This window comes from Lissotriton helveticus, chromosome 7 (assembly GCF_964261635.1).
Source record: "Lissotriton helveticus chromosome 7, aLisHel1.1, whole genome shotgun sequence".
NCBI lineage: Eukaryota > Metazoa > Chordata > Amphibia > Caudata > Salamandridae > Lissotriton > Lissotriton helveticus.
In genome coordinates, this window is record NC_136068.1 from 299,811,056 (window position 1) to 299,825,730 (window position 14,675).

Genomic DNA, 14,675 nt, shown 5'->3' on the forward strand with positions numbered 1-14,675 from the left:
TGATTTCAGGTACTTTTCGACTTGGATCCACTCTTGGATCCCACCGGACACTTCTCCTTCACATCGCCTGCAGCCTCTTCAGCTTCAAGCACCAAGAACCTGCGTGACGAAACCCGACGCCACTTCGACCCTATGCACCCGCTTCCTGTGGGTGAGGTAACATTGCAACGCCGGTGTTCCCACACTGGTACACACCTCTAGGGCCTGTGTCTAAACTTTTGTCTTTCTAGGTTCAGCGGAAGTGTCCTTAAACTCTATTTGTGTAACTTTTACGCACCATTGACTAACATTGGTGCATGCGTGCGCTTTCAGCGCTGCACCCGAATCCCGCGGGCTTTTCCCGACTTCAGCATTGCTTGTCCCGTCTGCTCCCAGCGATTCCATAGGCCCTAGGCCTAACCACTGATCGATTGGTATCTCTTATACCATTTTTTTAGTATATGGTCTGAGTGGCCCCCCGCCCTCAGCCATAATTGTGCAACTTTGTATGTTATACTGTGCTTTTGATTTAACGCTTGTGCCCCTTTATTCATAAAGAGTATTGGGGATTGTTTTGAGTAATAAATACATATATTTTTATAATATATACTTGTGTGGTGTCCTTTCATTTGATATTACAGGTCTGTGATTGGTAAAACAGCTCGCTTAACACGACCTCTTGAGTTAAGCCTTTAAGGCTGCTTAGTCTATGCTACCATTAAGATAGCTTGTCTACAAGGTTGACTTACAACCAGACACCATAAGGGGTTATTTGCACTGATACAAGGTGGTTCCAGAATTGGAAACATCATATATCAGGCCAACTTCTCACATTGGTGCGCAGCGGTGCGGATTTGAGCTTGCTGTTGTTTTACCATTGCAATCTTTTTATCAAATTGAAAGATCACATCAAGTACCTTAGGTACATATAAATCAAAAGCTTAGCATATTTAAGTTCTACTGAACTTAGTAGTTGTAGGTTGAAGGGATTAGCACATCCTGACTACAACTCACTAGCAAGGTACAGTAGGTAAACACTTAGTTTAGGTAGGTGCATCACTTAGACCACACTAGAGTCATGTCTGGCACAGGTGAAGCTCCAAGCTCTCTGCCTGTGACAGTTGACCTTACCAAGGCAACTTCCAGCTATGATGCCTTGTGCATTTCAAGGGGGCTAAAAAGGGGCAGAAGTCCCACCAGTCCTACCCTGATAGCCATTCTAGAACAGGATGACTTAGATAAGGCGAGTGCATCTCCCTTAGACTCAGGAGATGGAGTGAACCCCCCTGTAACTGAAACCACTCCAGAGGAGGAAGATGTAGAGGAGGAAGAAGAGGAGGATGACTGAGATGTAGAGGATCCTGAGAATGAGGATCAGAGGGGTAACCAGGTTGTAGTTGCCAGGCTTAACCAGGCCAACTTAAACCTACTTGGGAATGGAGAGGGCCAGCACCTCCCCAGATCCTATAATATCATTCTCCCAGGCAACAGAAGGGTGAGATCTCCATCAGGGGACTCTCATATTTCTAGTGCCTCAAGGGAATCTCAGAGAGGAATGACTTCCTCTCAGAAGATAGAGCATAGGGCCAGAATGAGGGGTGTCAAACTCCAGATAGAGACGGAGGAGGTAGCCCTGGCTCAAGCTAGACTTGCTTTGGCAAGAGAACAGAAAATGTGTGGCTTAGATGCCACTGGTGGCAGCAATATTCCTAGAGAGAAACCCAGGTCCTATGATAGTAGAAACCTGACAAAGATTGTGCCCCTCTACAAGGAAGGGGATGACATCCACAAGTGGATAACTGCTCTTGAGAGAGCCTGCATTGTACAGCAGGTTCCTGAAGAACAGTGGGCTGCAATCTTATGGTACTCCTTTTCAGAGAAAGGGAGAGATAAGCTCCTCACTGTCAGACATGAGGATGCAAACAATTTCAAAGTCCTGAAGAGTGTTCTGATAGACGGGTTTGGCTTAACCACTGAACAAAACAGGTTAAGGTTCAGAGACACCCAGAAGACACAGACTCAGGACTGGACTGATTTTGTAGATTGTGCTACTAAGGCTCTGGAGGGTTGGCTACATGGCAGCAAAGTACATGACTTTACAGGATTGTATAATTTGATTATGAGGGAGCAGATCCTAAGTAATTGTCAGAACCAGCTCTTACACCAGCACCTGGTGGACTCAGATTTGACCTCTCCCCGAGAATTGGGAAAGAGGGCAGATAAATGGGTCAGAACCAGGATTAGGCCTAAAAATCAGGACAGTAACCAGAAGAAGGAGTCTACCAAGCCTCAAGATAAGGGTGGGGATAAAAGTAAAGAAAAGACTTCCCCAGGGCCCCAAAACTCCAAGAATGGGGGTGGGTCCCAAGACACTTCCTCAACTGAGAAAAAGCCTTATTGTCATGTCTGTAAACAGGTTGGGCATTACAACACAGACAACTGTTGTCCCAAGAATGGCAATAAAGAAAACATACCTCCAAAGCCAGCTCCAACACCTCCTATTACTGTCAGCAGTAATCCCCCAGGAAGTGGGAGCACACCCAGGAATCTGGGCGGGTTTACTTTTGGAGCCCAGGTGGACCCTGGCCTATCCAGATCCCCATCCCCAAATAATCTTGTTTATGAGACTGGCATGGGGTTTGCCAACTTCTCTGATTGCCCAAATACCTTGAGCAAATATAGACAAGAACCCATCATCAATGGTTTGAAAGTTGAGGCCTTTAGAGACACAGGGGCTAGCATCACCATGGTGGCTGACTGCATAGTCCCCTCTAAGCAACTTTTACCATGTGCCACATACCAGGTAACAAACATTGATGGAATCCAAACAAATCATCCCATGGCAGTAGTAAGTCTCAGCTGGGGAGGTGTCACTGGCCCAAAGAGAGTGGCAGTGTCATCAAACTTGCCTGTGGACTGTCTACTGGGTAATGATTTAGAAATCTCAGCCTGGGCTGAGGTTGCACAGGAAACCCATTCTAGAATGGTAAATGCCCATGGAAAGGTTAGTGGGGCTGTGATGGCTACAGCCCCAATTCAAGATGTCCTTCCTGAAAAGGTTGGTAGGGCTGAGCAACTCTCTGCCCCATCTTTAGCAAAAGCTCTTCCTGAATAGAATAGCAAAGCTGTTATGATAACAGCAGAAACCCAAACTGAGTCTCCTCCTGAAAAGGTTGGTGGGGCTGTGATGACCACAGCCCAAACTCAAACTGACATGTGTGTTGTGAAACCTGAAATGATGTATAACTTCACACAAACTAAGAGCATGGAGGAGGAAGAGAAATCTCCCCCTCACCAGACATTAGGACAGGTTCAGTCTCCTCAGGGAACTGATCTTACCCCTGATGAAGGAACTGCCCCAGAGGTTGTTAGGCCTGGCCTGACAGAGCCTCTGATGGCAGTGGACCCTTCTCAGGTGGGACCCAGTCTGGAGCAGGTAACCTGCCCCTCTCTACCTTGCCTTAGTCAGCCCAGGGCTGCAGAGGACAAGAAGGACAGTGAGACCCAGAGGGCCCCCTGTCAAATAAAGCACCCCCATCAACAGATTAGGGGCCCCAAAACTAGTAGCCCTAGTAAGGTGAAAACTTTAAAAACTCCTGAGGGAGCCCCCTTAAAAATAGTTAGGGACCTCCCACAGATGGATTCTGTTGGGCACAGCCAAACCTGGGACCCAAAGGGCCCAAACCTGAACTGTCCCTCCAGCAAGCCAAACAGAGGGACCCAACCTCCAGCTTTAGGTAGCCAGAGGTTGACCCTGAGAGCACAGTGCAACTCAGTTGAAGAAAGGCACACATGGTGTAAGATAATTGGAGGAAGCTGAGCCCTAAATTAGTGGAGCCTCACTTCAATACTCCATATCCAAACCAGCCTTTGACTTTGCATAAACACACCCAAGGTAGTGATTCCCTATGGTGGAGACCCTCTAATACCCCAAGGGTGAGGGACTGCTTAGTGGACCATGAGACAGGGGGTACCCATGCTAGTGCAGGTACTTCCTTATATGGCCACTCAGGCAATATAGGCTTACCTGGCCAAGGATAGCCTTATCTCCTTTCGTTTGGGAGGGGGGGGGGGGGTTATGTAGGAAGGTGGCTACCTGACTATGGTTACCCCAGATTTTTTGCCTTGTGTTTAGCTGGTTTTTGACTTAGTTGGCCTGGTTCCCTGCTAATCAGGGCCCCAGGCTATCTGCTCTCTCTGTAAAATGGATTCCATGTACCCTAGGTACATACCACAATTGGAAATGGACTCCTTGTCAGCCCCTGTACCATGCACTACAGGTGCTCAGGGCATAGGTGCCACCAAGGCCTACCAGGGGCTGCAGCATATCTTTTGCCACCCCTGGCTTGTTCTTAAATTGACACAACTGGCTGATCACTCAGCTGGGGTAAGGTGATGTAATCACCCCTTGCTTAGATATAGTATACGTATATCTAAACCTATATCTGGACACATATAAACCTGTGAGCCACTCCTATGGAAGGCCTCATCAATCCTGGAGGCAGAGTGTGTGGTTTAATGTGAGATGGAGCTCTAGCGTGAGCTGAGCCTGTCTGCAGCTGTCGGGAACAACTCCCTAAGCTGTTTCAGGATAATGCCATACCATATACTCTTAAATGCATTATAATCCTCGCGGTTATATAGCAACTTTGGTTTGGCTTTATCAAAACATGTCGTGTAAGGTGTCATACGATTTGGAATACTATCCCCTCGCCAGTCCTGGCGACGGGGATAGCATTCCACCCCTCTAGAGGGAGAAGACAAGTTACTTTACTGAAATGCGGTTAAATTCTAATAGGACCTCAGATCCACAAAATGGATGCTTCTGCCACAGACACAAGTCTGACCCCCTGAAGCTGACCGAAACTCAGCCAAAGGGGCCTGGACAAAGGGTTCCTGTCGCAGGGAGGTGTCACCCACCCCCAGACAGGAGATAGTGGATTGTAGCAGGGAGGTTTGAAAGAAACCAGACACTGCATGGGGAGCACAAGGCTTCCCCTTGCATAATCCGGTCAAACCAGTTCTGGGGCACACCAGCCCCAGACCCAGCGCGGCCTGGATCAAAGGAAAGGGGTGTATCCACCCCCTTCCTGGGACCCACCCATAGGAGGGGACCTAGCAGGTAATCCAGCCCCCCAGATTCAAATAAGAGTGGGAGCAGTGCCAATGCACTTCAGATTATCCTGATGAATCATAAGAAATGAAACTCTGGACCCTTCGACATCCTACTCAACGTAGAAGACTGAAGAATCTCCCTTGTGGTCAAGGAGTGACCACCCTGTGCAAACAGGCACCATCCAGCCCTCGACGTCTGCTTTGTTGCAGTTCCCGCCGGAACTCGAGCGACAGAGATCGACGAGATCAAGCTTGCCTGCCTTCTTACAGCCCGATCCACAGTCCCTGCAGAGCTGAGACCCGTGGACGCTACCGGAAGCGTGGGGCACGCCATCTTGGAAAGACCACGAGACGCTGACCGTGCAGCCCACGAGTGACCCTCGGAACTGTACACCGGGGTTTGAGAAGCCCCAACCCTGAGCCACTCTTGCACCGAAGTTCACCCCTCCACACTCGACGAGTGCTGCGTGGGGCCCATCTGCTTCTTTTGGCTCAACGCGTTGGCCCGGTCCCTTGCCAGCCGGCTTGTGGCCCCTGTGCCAACGAAACTCGAAATACGACTTGTGATTCTGGTTGCTCCAGATTTGCACCAGCTCCCCTGAAAAGGAGCCCCCACTCTGACCCTCCTGGTCCGAGTGAGAAGCAATCTTCCCGTTCCGCGTGGATTGCTTTTGCCAAATGGTGTTTGCTCCAATCTTGAAGCCGACAGCGCCGACGGCGAGAGCCTACGTGGGACAGATCGTGACCTGCTCCTGGACGTAGCAGATGCCCCAGAGCCCACGTGACAGCGGAGAGAAGCTCCTCGACAACCACCTGAGTGCGCCCGACATTGCCTGGTTCCGTCCTGGTTCCACCCTGGTCACTGCTGAGTGACCCAGACTCTGTCCCCTCTGCTTTCAGGTACTTTTCGACTTGGATCCACTCTTGGATCCCACCTGACACTTCTCCTTCACATCGCCTGCAGCCTCTTCAGCTTCAAGCACCAAGAACCTGCGTGACGAAACCCGACGCCACTTCGACCCTATGCACCCGCTTCCTGTGGGTGAGGTAACATTGCAACGCCGGTGTTCCCACGCTGGTACACACCTCTAGGGCCTGTGTCTAAAGTTTTGTCTTTCTAGGTTCAGCGGAAGTGTCCTTAAACTCTATTTGTGTAACATTTACGCACCATTGACTAACATTGGTGCATGCGTGCGCTTTCAGTGCTGCACCCGAATCCCGCGGGCTTTTCCCGACTTCAGCATTGCTTGTCCCGACTGCTCCCAGTGATTCCCTAGGCCCTAGGCCTAACCACTGATCGATTGGTATCTCTTATACCATTTTTTTAGTATATGGTCTGAGTGGCCCCCCGCCCTCAGCCATAATTGTGCAACTTTGTATGTTATACTGTGCTTTTGATTTAACGCTTGTGCCCCTTTATTCATAAAGAGTATTGGGGATTGTTTTGAGTAATAAATACATATATTTTTATAATATATACTTGTGTGGTGTCCTTTCATTTGATATTACAGGACTGTGATTGGTAAAACAGCTCGCTTAACACGACCTCTTGAGTTAAGCCTTTAAGGCTGCTTAGTCTATGCTACCATTAAGATAGCTTGTCTACAAGGTTGACTTACAACCAGACACCATAAGGGGTTATTTGGACTGATACAAGGTGGTTCCAGAATTGGAAACATCATATATCAGGCCAACTTCTCACACATCACATTAACTCAGACCCGAACATCAGGTTGATCATAGGCTGAACACCCATTTTGGAATTTGGGAAGCATTCCACCTCTAGATAGGACTTCTCTAGGAAAGGGAAACAGTATAATAGAAAGTCTGACAATTTAGTGCATGAGGTTTGTCCATGATGTCCAGAATGAGATTCGTGTTATCTGAGCTTCCTCGGACCTATAAGGTCTTGCATATAAGACGCTAGTTACCGCCAGGATGCCAGTGAAGATTTTGCTTGAGCAAGATTGAGCAGTATGATGAGCAGTCAGAGGGGTACTTGCCATTTTTGGGAATCCCCATGATTAGGGCTGTCTGCATCGGTGAGTTGACCGTTGCCACGTCTGCAAAGGAGTTGTACAACTTAGTCAGTGTGTGTGCCAATTGTACTCTAAACATCTTGTAGAAGGCTACTGTGAATTGACTTTCCCAATGTGTAATTAGGAAATACCAGTGATGACTTCTTCTATCTTTATGTCTCCCTCAGTTTGTGGTGTTGTGAAGAGCAGCAGTCGAATCACACCTAAGTATGTCTGGGTGGCCTCGTCGGGGGAGGGATCTGTGGAGTAAAAGTGTGGAGCAGTGTATGCGTAATGCTTCTGCTATTTCTACTGGAACTTAGGCCGTGTCCCCTGTGTTAGTGGTGATTTAAGCCACATTAATATCCCTTAGCTGTTTTGCAATGAGTTTACAGTTTAATAGTTTACCCACCTTGTCCCGCCGGTATAGTATTTATGCTTAGTGCACAATAGAGTGTATTCTGAGGCAGTCCAGTCTAAGGCTTCCAGCTGTTGTCTCGCTACCGTAAGCTGAAGCCAGATCTTCTGTGAGCATAAGCTTTTGTGTTGAGCCTGAAGGTTGCTGCCTGCCTCTTCAACTCCCTATGTTTTGCCCTCATATCTGTATGGAGTTTGGTTGCAATGGATATATATTCTCCCCATAAAACTGCCTTAAAGGCATCCCAAGTTCTGAGTCTTATCCCTCGATTTCGGCCATGTAAGATCTAATATGGATGCAGAGAGATTCCAAAACCTCTGCCCGCTCCAAGAGGGTGTCATTTAATTTCCAATGCCGGGGGTGGAGAGTTAATCCAGATCACTAAGTGTGAGCAATATTGGAGTATGATCAGACAGGAAAATTACACCTATATTAGCCTGCTGTACCCTTGGCATAAGCTGTTTCATGCCCAGATAATAATCCAGTCTAGTGTATGTCTGATGTGACGCTGAGGAAAAACTTATAGCCTCTGGTTGTGGAAAGGTGGGTTTGCAATATATCTACCAACCAGGGTGGATAGCCTTTGTCCCAGGTCTCGCAGGTCTTTCTGCATATCTTTTGTGTCCTTTGAGATTTCTGCAAGGATGAGGGTAATGCCTTAGCAAAGTTAATCGAAGAGTTCCACCATGAAGGCACTAGTTAGTAGGGGCTGCACCCTTGCCAGTGAGTTGCCACGTGTTAGGATTGTCTGCTTTCTTCCTTTTCAGGGCTCTGCTCGCTTTGGCCATCTGCTTTCTTTGAGGGAGTCCTGTTAAGTCTTTTATGGTTGAATCTTTTCAGGACCCGTGGGCCGCAATGCCTGCAGCGGATTAGGCCAGTGGGAAGTCTGTGTGTGCATCCCTTGGGGTGACAAAGGCCTGTCTATACCCCAACCGCAGATTTCAGAATGTGCCGTTGCTTCGGCAGGGGGCTGTCAGAGAGTAGGGTCAGGTCCAGGTCTGGTTGAGCTGTAGACTCACCACTGGGCAGCAAGGTCTCCGACCGGCACCGGGACCAGCCCCACGGTGCTGAAGAGGGTGCCCAGTCTCTCTTTGGAGGCCACGTGTCACTTCACTTCTGCGAGGACTCCGGCTAGCAGGCCGGGGCAGCCGAAGCTATGAACCGAGTGTCTGGGCTCCTACTTCATCACCATCTTGGCCACTTACCCCTCTATCACCATTTTAAAGACTATATAACAACAGGTCTAGCAGACACCTGCACTGCCAACCCATACCCACAACCACAGAACAATTTAGTCCTTACTAGAGTCTTACAGTAATCACTATAGTAGGGAAGTTAAGATAGGACAGACAATACAGATGTTTCCAGAGCCAATGTAACTTCAGTGTCTGCTGAAAGCACACAAAGTCTGGGACAGAAGTCAAGCTCAGTGACCAGGGGGGATTAAGGGTGTCACTCCATAGTGCCACCCACCAGTCAAGGCCTTTATCATAAAAAACATATAATTTAATCAAAGGTCTCCTACGTCACAATCTCACCAAATGAAAATTAAAACCTTCTCTAAGGTAGTTCCCAGCTAAGGACAGGTTGCTGGGAAAATCCATTGGAACAGTACACATAAGAAAGGAAAGAAGAGGAAGAAATATTAGGAACTAAGGCAAAGGAAATACCATTGTATATGACCTTTTAACTATGGTCTTTACCACATCTCCCTGCGGCAATAACTTAATGTTGATCTATACAACAGAAAAGCATGGGATGTTGAGATAACGTGGACTAGATAACACCCTCCCATCATAGCTAGCTACATACAACTATCTCGTCATGGAAATATTAAAAGATATATCAGCTATGAGCGGTCTGAATATGAGTTCTTTGTGGAATTTCTTATAATCCTGATGAATGCCCTGGACCTGTAAGGGCCTCACGATAAGGTCAGAAACATGTTGACAAGATTATACTAACTCCAAGGATCAAGCATTATAAATGACACTTGCTTGTTCCTGGTTTCTATTGATGAAACTGGGAGGTAGGTGCCATTAAAACTCTACCTTCCTTGGATGCATTTTTGATCCTTCCTTTTAGTTATGGTCCCGAGGCTCCTAATGAGTAAAGAGTAATTTATTCAAAAATAAAAAATAATAACCTTGCAGAGATTCAGGTGGAGGCCACCACATCCCCCAAAATTTTGGGGACTGTCGTTAAGGAGCCTTATGATGAAGCATGCCAACTAGGTGAGTGAGGACCTATGTCCTTTTTAGGAAACATTCTACAAACGACTTAAATCCAGAGCAATTGTAACTAATACACATAGTTATCTCCCACTGACCATATACCCGTGTGTGGCTAGTTATTTTTTATCTAGTTAGTTGCAAACTTCAGTGCCAGCATTTTGTAGAACCCAGCCCCCTATTGCCATTAGATGACCAGGAGGAGATAGAATGGAGCGTACTATGGACGCAGATAGTTGTGGATCCCTGCCCCTCATCTTCCAGGTTCCAGTATAATACATTCTTAAAACCTCTCAAAAATCAAAAATTTTCCAATTTGTTTTTCCAATGTCCCACTAAGGGGCGCTTCATAAACGGCCTGCGCACTTGTGGTGCAGGCTTCTCAGTCGTGGCGGGCTCTCTGCACTTGTCGCAGGATCTCCGCAATGAGAAACTGCAATGCTGTGATCCTGCCACGAGTGCGAAGATCCCATCACAACTGCGGAGCCTCCACTACGAGTGTGGAGGATCTTTGTGAATCGGGCCCAAAGATCTGTTTCTTGGATCTAGGCGCAAGATGTGAAAGCTCTTCTTGCATCCTAACCAGCAACGTTCAATCCATTATTGGCATATCCTATTTGACTTCTGTATAGTATGCTATTCATGCTTCTATCTCATTGGCACATGTTTCAATTTTGTTTCAGTAGAGTCTTGAAAGACTGTTCTATTTTTTTACAATTATAAATTACAATAATAGATGCCAGATATTATCAGGAGATCTTCCTGAAACAAGCATTTGCAATGCAATAGGTCTCGCATTAGGAAAGTTTGTGCTATTGTTCTTGTAAATGACAATTTTTTTATTTATGTGTTGGTTTTGAAAATAGCTAAATGAATAGCTTTGTCATTTACAATGCCAATAGTTATAACTTTCGCAAAGGTGACACCTATAATCTGGGGTTGCTCCGAGAGATGCTGTGATAATGTGGTGGTGCTGAGTGATAATGTGGTGGTGCTGAGTGGTGATGTGGTGGTGCTGAGTGGTGCTGTGGTGGTGCTGAGTGGTGCTGTGGTGGTGAAGAGTGATAATGTGGTGGTGCTGAGTGATGCTGTGGTGGTGCTGAGTGATGCTGTGGTGGTGCTGAGTGATGCTGTGGTGTTGCTGAGTGATGTTGTGGTGGCGCTGAGTGATGCTGGGGTGGCGCTGGGTGATGCTGGGGTGGCACTGGGTGGTGCTGTGGTGGCACTGGGTGGTGCTGTGGTGGCGCTGGGTGGTGCTGTGGTGGTGCTGAGTGATAATGTGGTGATGCTGAGTGATAATGTGGTGGTGCTGAGTGATAATATGGTGGTGCTGAGTGATGCTGGGGTAGCGCTGAGTGATGATGTGGTGATGCAGAGGGCAGAAAGGCACACAAAACTAGTCTAACAGAGGGCAGAAGGGCAGAAAAACAAGGGGAAAACGAGTCTAACAGAGGGCAGAAGGGTACAAAAAACGAGTCTAACAGGGGGCAGAAAGGCACGAAAAACGAGTCTAACAGAGGGCAGAAAGGCACAAAAAACGAGTCTAACAGGGGGCAGAAAGGCACAAAAAACGAGTCTAACAGAGGGCACAAAGGCACAAAAAACGAGTCTTTGATTTAAAAAAAAAACTCAGCCATCAGACCAAACCACAAAATGTGCCTTCGACTAACATGACAGATGTAGTCTTGATTGATCTCTATCCTGAAATATCTAAGTGACCTATAATCAGTGTAGCTTCAGCGTCATCAAATCCTAAGACGTCACCAAGATAGCTTAAACCGAAGCCCAGAAAACCCATCACTGCTGTTGTAGCAGGCCCTTGCACTGGCTTCACCACAGGAACTGGCTGCAGGAACTCTCACCTCTTCCATTAGGAAACTCCATTAAGGATTAGACATCTATGCTGCTGACGTGTCAGATCATCACCCGGGAGGAAGATGTACAAGCCTGACGTTTGTATAGCTAAAAGTTCTTGTGAGTTTTCACAGATAGTCACGTAAGCATAGGGCAAATACCAGGTGAAGGAGAGTGCATTTCTGAAGACCTTCTCCAAGTACTTGGGGACAAAAGCGGCAGGCTCACAGTCTCGACACATGCAAAACACAGAGGCACAAAGGCACACAGGAATAAACTACTTGGCTGCACTGAAGCTGCATGGGACGCTCTGTTACAGTGGTCACAGGAAGCGGGCATTACTGCAGAGATCTGTAGTAAACCCGCAGGCCGCTGGTTGTAACCCATGAAGCAGACATGGCTGCAAGCGCTGCCATGGGGAATTGTGTGAGGTGCCAAGACAGCACGAGCTTGCTTTGTGTGTCTGTTCACTAGCAGAAGTACTACTGTGCTGCACGCTGTAAAAATGAGCAAACATGTTTGCTTTATGTTTATTGTACGCATGTGAGTGGCTACACACTCCTGAATCCAGCTCGGGGGGCTCCCACCAAGCAAGTAATGTGGCGGGAGGGGTGAGAAACAGGGCAGGAGCACCGGGCACAAGGGGGAGTGGGAGGGGCTGAGATGCCTCATGGCTCCACGGAAACCAAGAACAACGTACTATAAAAAGCCGAACAATTTCTAATTAAACTCCGGTGAAAAAATGGGGATGGTTAGAAACAAAAGGACTCCTATTAAACAAGCCTGGAGTGCTGCGGGAATGAAGGAGCGCAGTAGCAGCAGGATGCCGAACTTAAGTTACATTTTGATAAGAGCGTCTCTGTCGCACGGCCTGGCGGCCGTGAAAGTGAAAGTACGGCCGGCCGGCCGTGGGCAGTGAATAATTAGGGGAGGAGAAATGCCTGAGGCAGAGCACACGCTGGGGGAGGCTTTGGGAGGGAGGCAGATGGCTTTGATGTGCACGCGCTTTTCACGGGCACTGCATGGAATCGCCCGATGGTTAAGCTCTGGTTAAGCCCCAATATCTCTCGCCAGCAATGCGCAAGCGCATTAGCAGGCGAGACCTAAAAAGACCCCAAATTTGTTTACTGAGTTAGACAGTATAGCAAACATACAATTAAACTAATAGATCAAACATACAACATACTTCATGCACTGTGGCCAAGAGCGATTGGGTCCCTATAAAGTAAAGAAAACTTAAGATAACCAGTGTTGCCTTGATGCAAAGCATCAAGGCGACTTGCAACGACCAGTCAGTATGGCCCCTACACTGTCTATTAACAAGGGTTTCAGCAGAACAATGCAATGTCCAGATCCCATAGCCCTCATTATTATGCAAGAACTTTATAGACTCCCACTTAATGTAAGCAACCAGCCACCATTTTGTTACCAACATTTTGATAAAGTGATTCATGATGCAGCGATCTACTTTGCGGATCACAGCTCTGCATTTTGTGGCGGATGTCCACAATTTCTGGGGTCTCTGCAAACAGGACCCACCCCTCATTTCATGGGTGTTTGTTAAGGACTGAAATGCGCATTACCGAGGGGCGAAAGTTATTCCATGCCAAGGGAGGGTGTGTCACCCAGCTCTTGTTAGCCTTCCTTTCTATTTCCACAGTAAGCTCAGCAGTTTGAGAGTGCAATGGGGGTGGTCCGTGACCGTAGCAATCACCGCCGCAGGAATAGGCTCTTAATGTCTGCGGCTACAGTCCATAACACTGTGCTTCATCCGCAAGGGTCTAACTGGCCAAGGCCCTAGCCCGTATTCCAATCAGTACTTGTCACTCACCCAGCGAAACATCGCATGATTCCTAAACCATGGCCAGATTAACGGTATAGGAGACCTTGTTACTTGTCTTCAATTAGGGATAGGTTCAAGTGTTAAAAATGGCGGTTCGGTTTGGGATTACGGGCGGTAAGGGTTAAGGTAGGATAAGCGTTTTTGTGGGATTTAGGGTAACAATGAGGTAAAGGTGTAGGCTTCATGTTAAGGCTAGCATCATGGTTACATAAAGGTTATTTAAAGGTTGATAAGTCTTAGGGTCATAGTAATGAATGAGGTTAGTCTTAAATACAGGTTTTAGGGTCAGGGTTAGGGTGGAAGCCTTTAATGCTCCATAGTCCAGATACTGATATGCTTTCTTTACTATGCTGACGGATGCCAAAATGAAACATTTGTAGTTATAGTTTGTTTATTATCACCACGTTCTTTATTGTGGCATTGTTCATTTTAATTGAGGTCTGTCTTTACTGATAAAACGATGTAAGTTGCAGTTCACATGAACCAACCAGATTAGAAATTAACTGGTTGTTATTACATTTATAATCAATGCAGAAGTAAATTTCATACAAAGGATCATGCTCCCTCTGTGTCTCCTTATTTGAAAACTGAACATCGAATATTTATCAGCCCAAATAAAAAAAATGTAAATATAAAATAAAATATAGCATGTAAATACTGCTCCAGTTTTTTTTACTCTAGCCTATACCTTTAAATATATAATATTTTGGAAAGTGTCAATTTGTTTTGGAATTGCCAAAGATATTCATCTTTCTAGGAATGAGTAATAGAGCTGCTTAAACGCTGTGGCGTCAGCCAAATGCAGCAAACTATTGCCAATCTCAATGCTATTCAATTTATCAGCCTACAGTAGGTACATGCAGAATTCAATGATGAAAGGGGGAGTAGTACCTGTAGGGATTCAACCCCTTGCTTTCAGGTTGTGCACACATCTAGGCAGTGGGCACCTTAAGCCACTGATGTGTCTTGTTGAATGAAGTATCTGTCCAGCAGTATGGTTTCCTTTGCAGTCAATGAGTACTGTATCCCGCACTGAGAATTTTGTCATTGATCGAAAATCCAATACTCTTTTCTAGCCAATGTCCAAGCATTTATATCACAGAGTCTTTCCTCCTCTACAGACCGTCACATTCTATTCTGGGAGGGTTATTTTAAGGGCCATGCAGCTTGCCAGATGTAGATTTGCTGCTGTCCCTTTTTGCATAAATCTAATGGTT

General features: G+C 46.8%; 1 protein-coding gene across 5 annotated transcripts in view; it reads left to right on the top strand.

The window, feature by feature from the left end:
• Positions 1 to 14,675, top strand: part of EPB41L1 (erythrocyte membrane protein band 4.1 like 1) — a 574,086-nt gene that overhangs the window by 133,493 nt on the left and 425,918 nt on the right. The gene's annotated exons all lie outside the window — the stretch shown is intronic.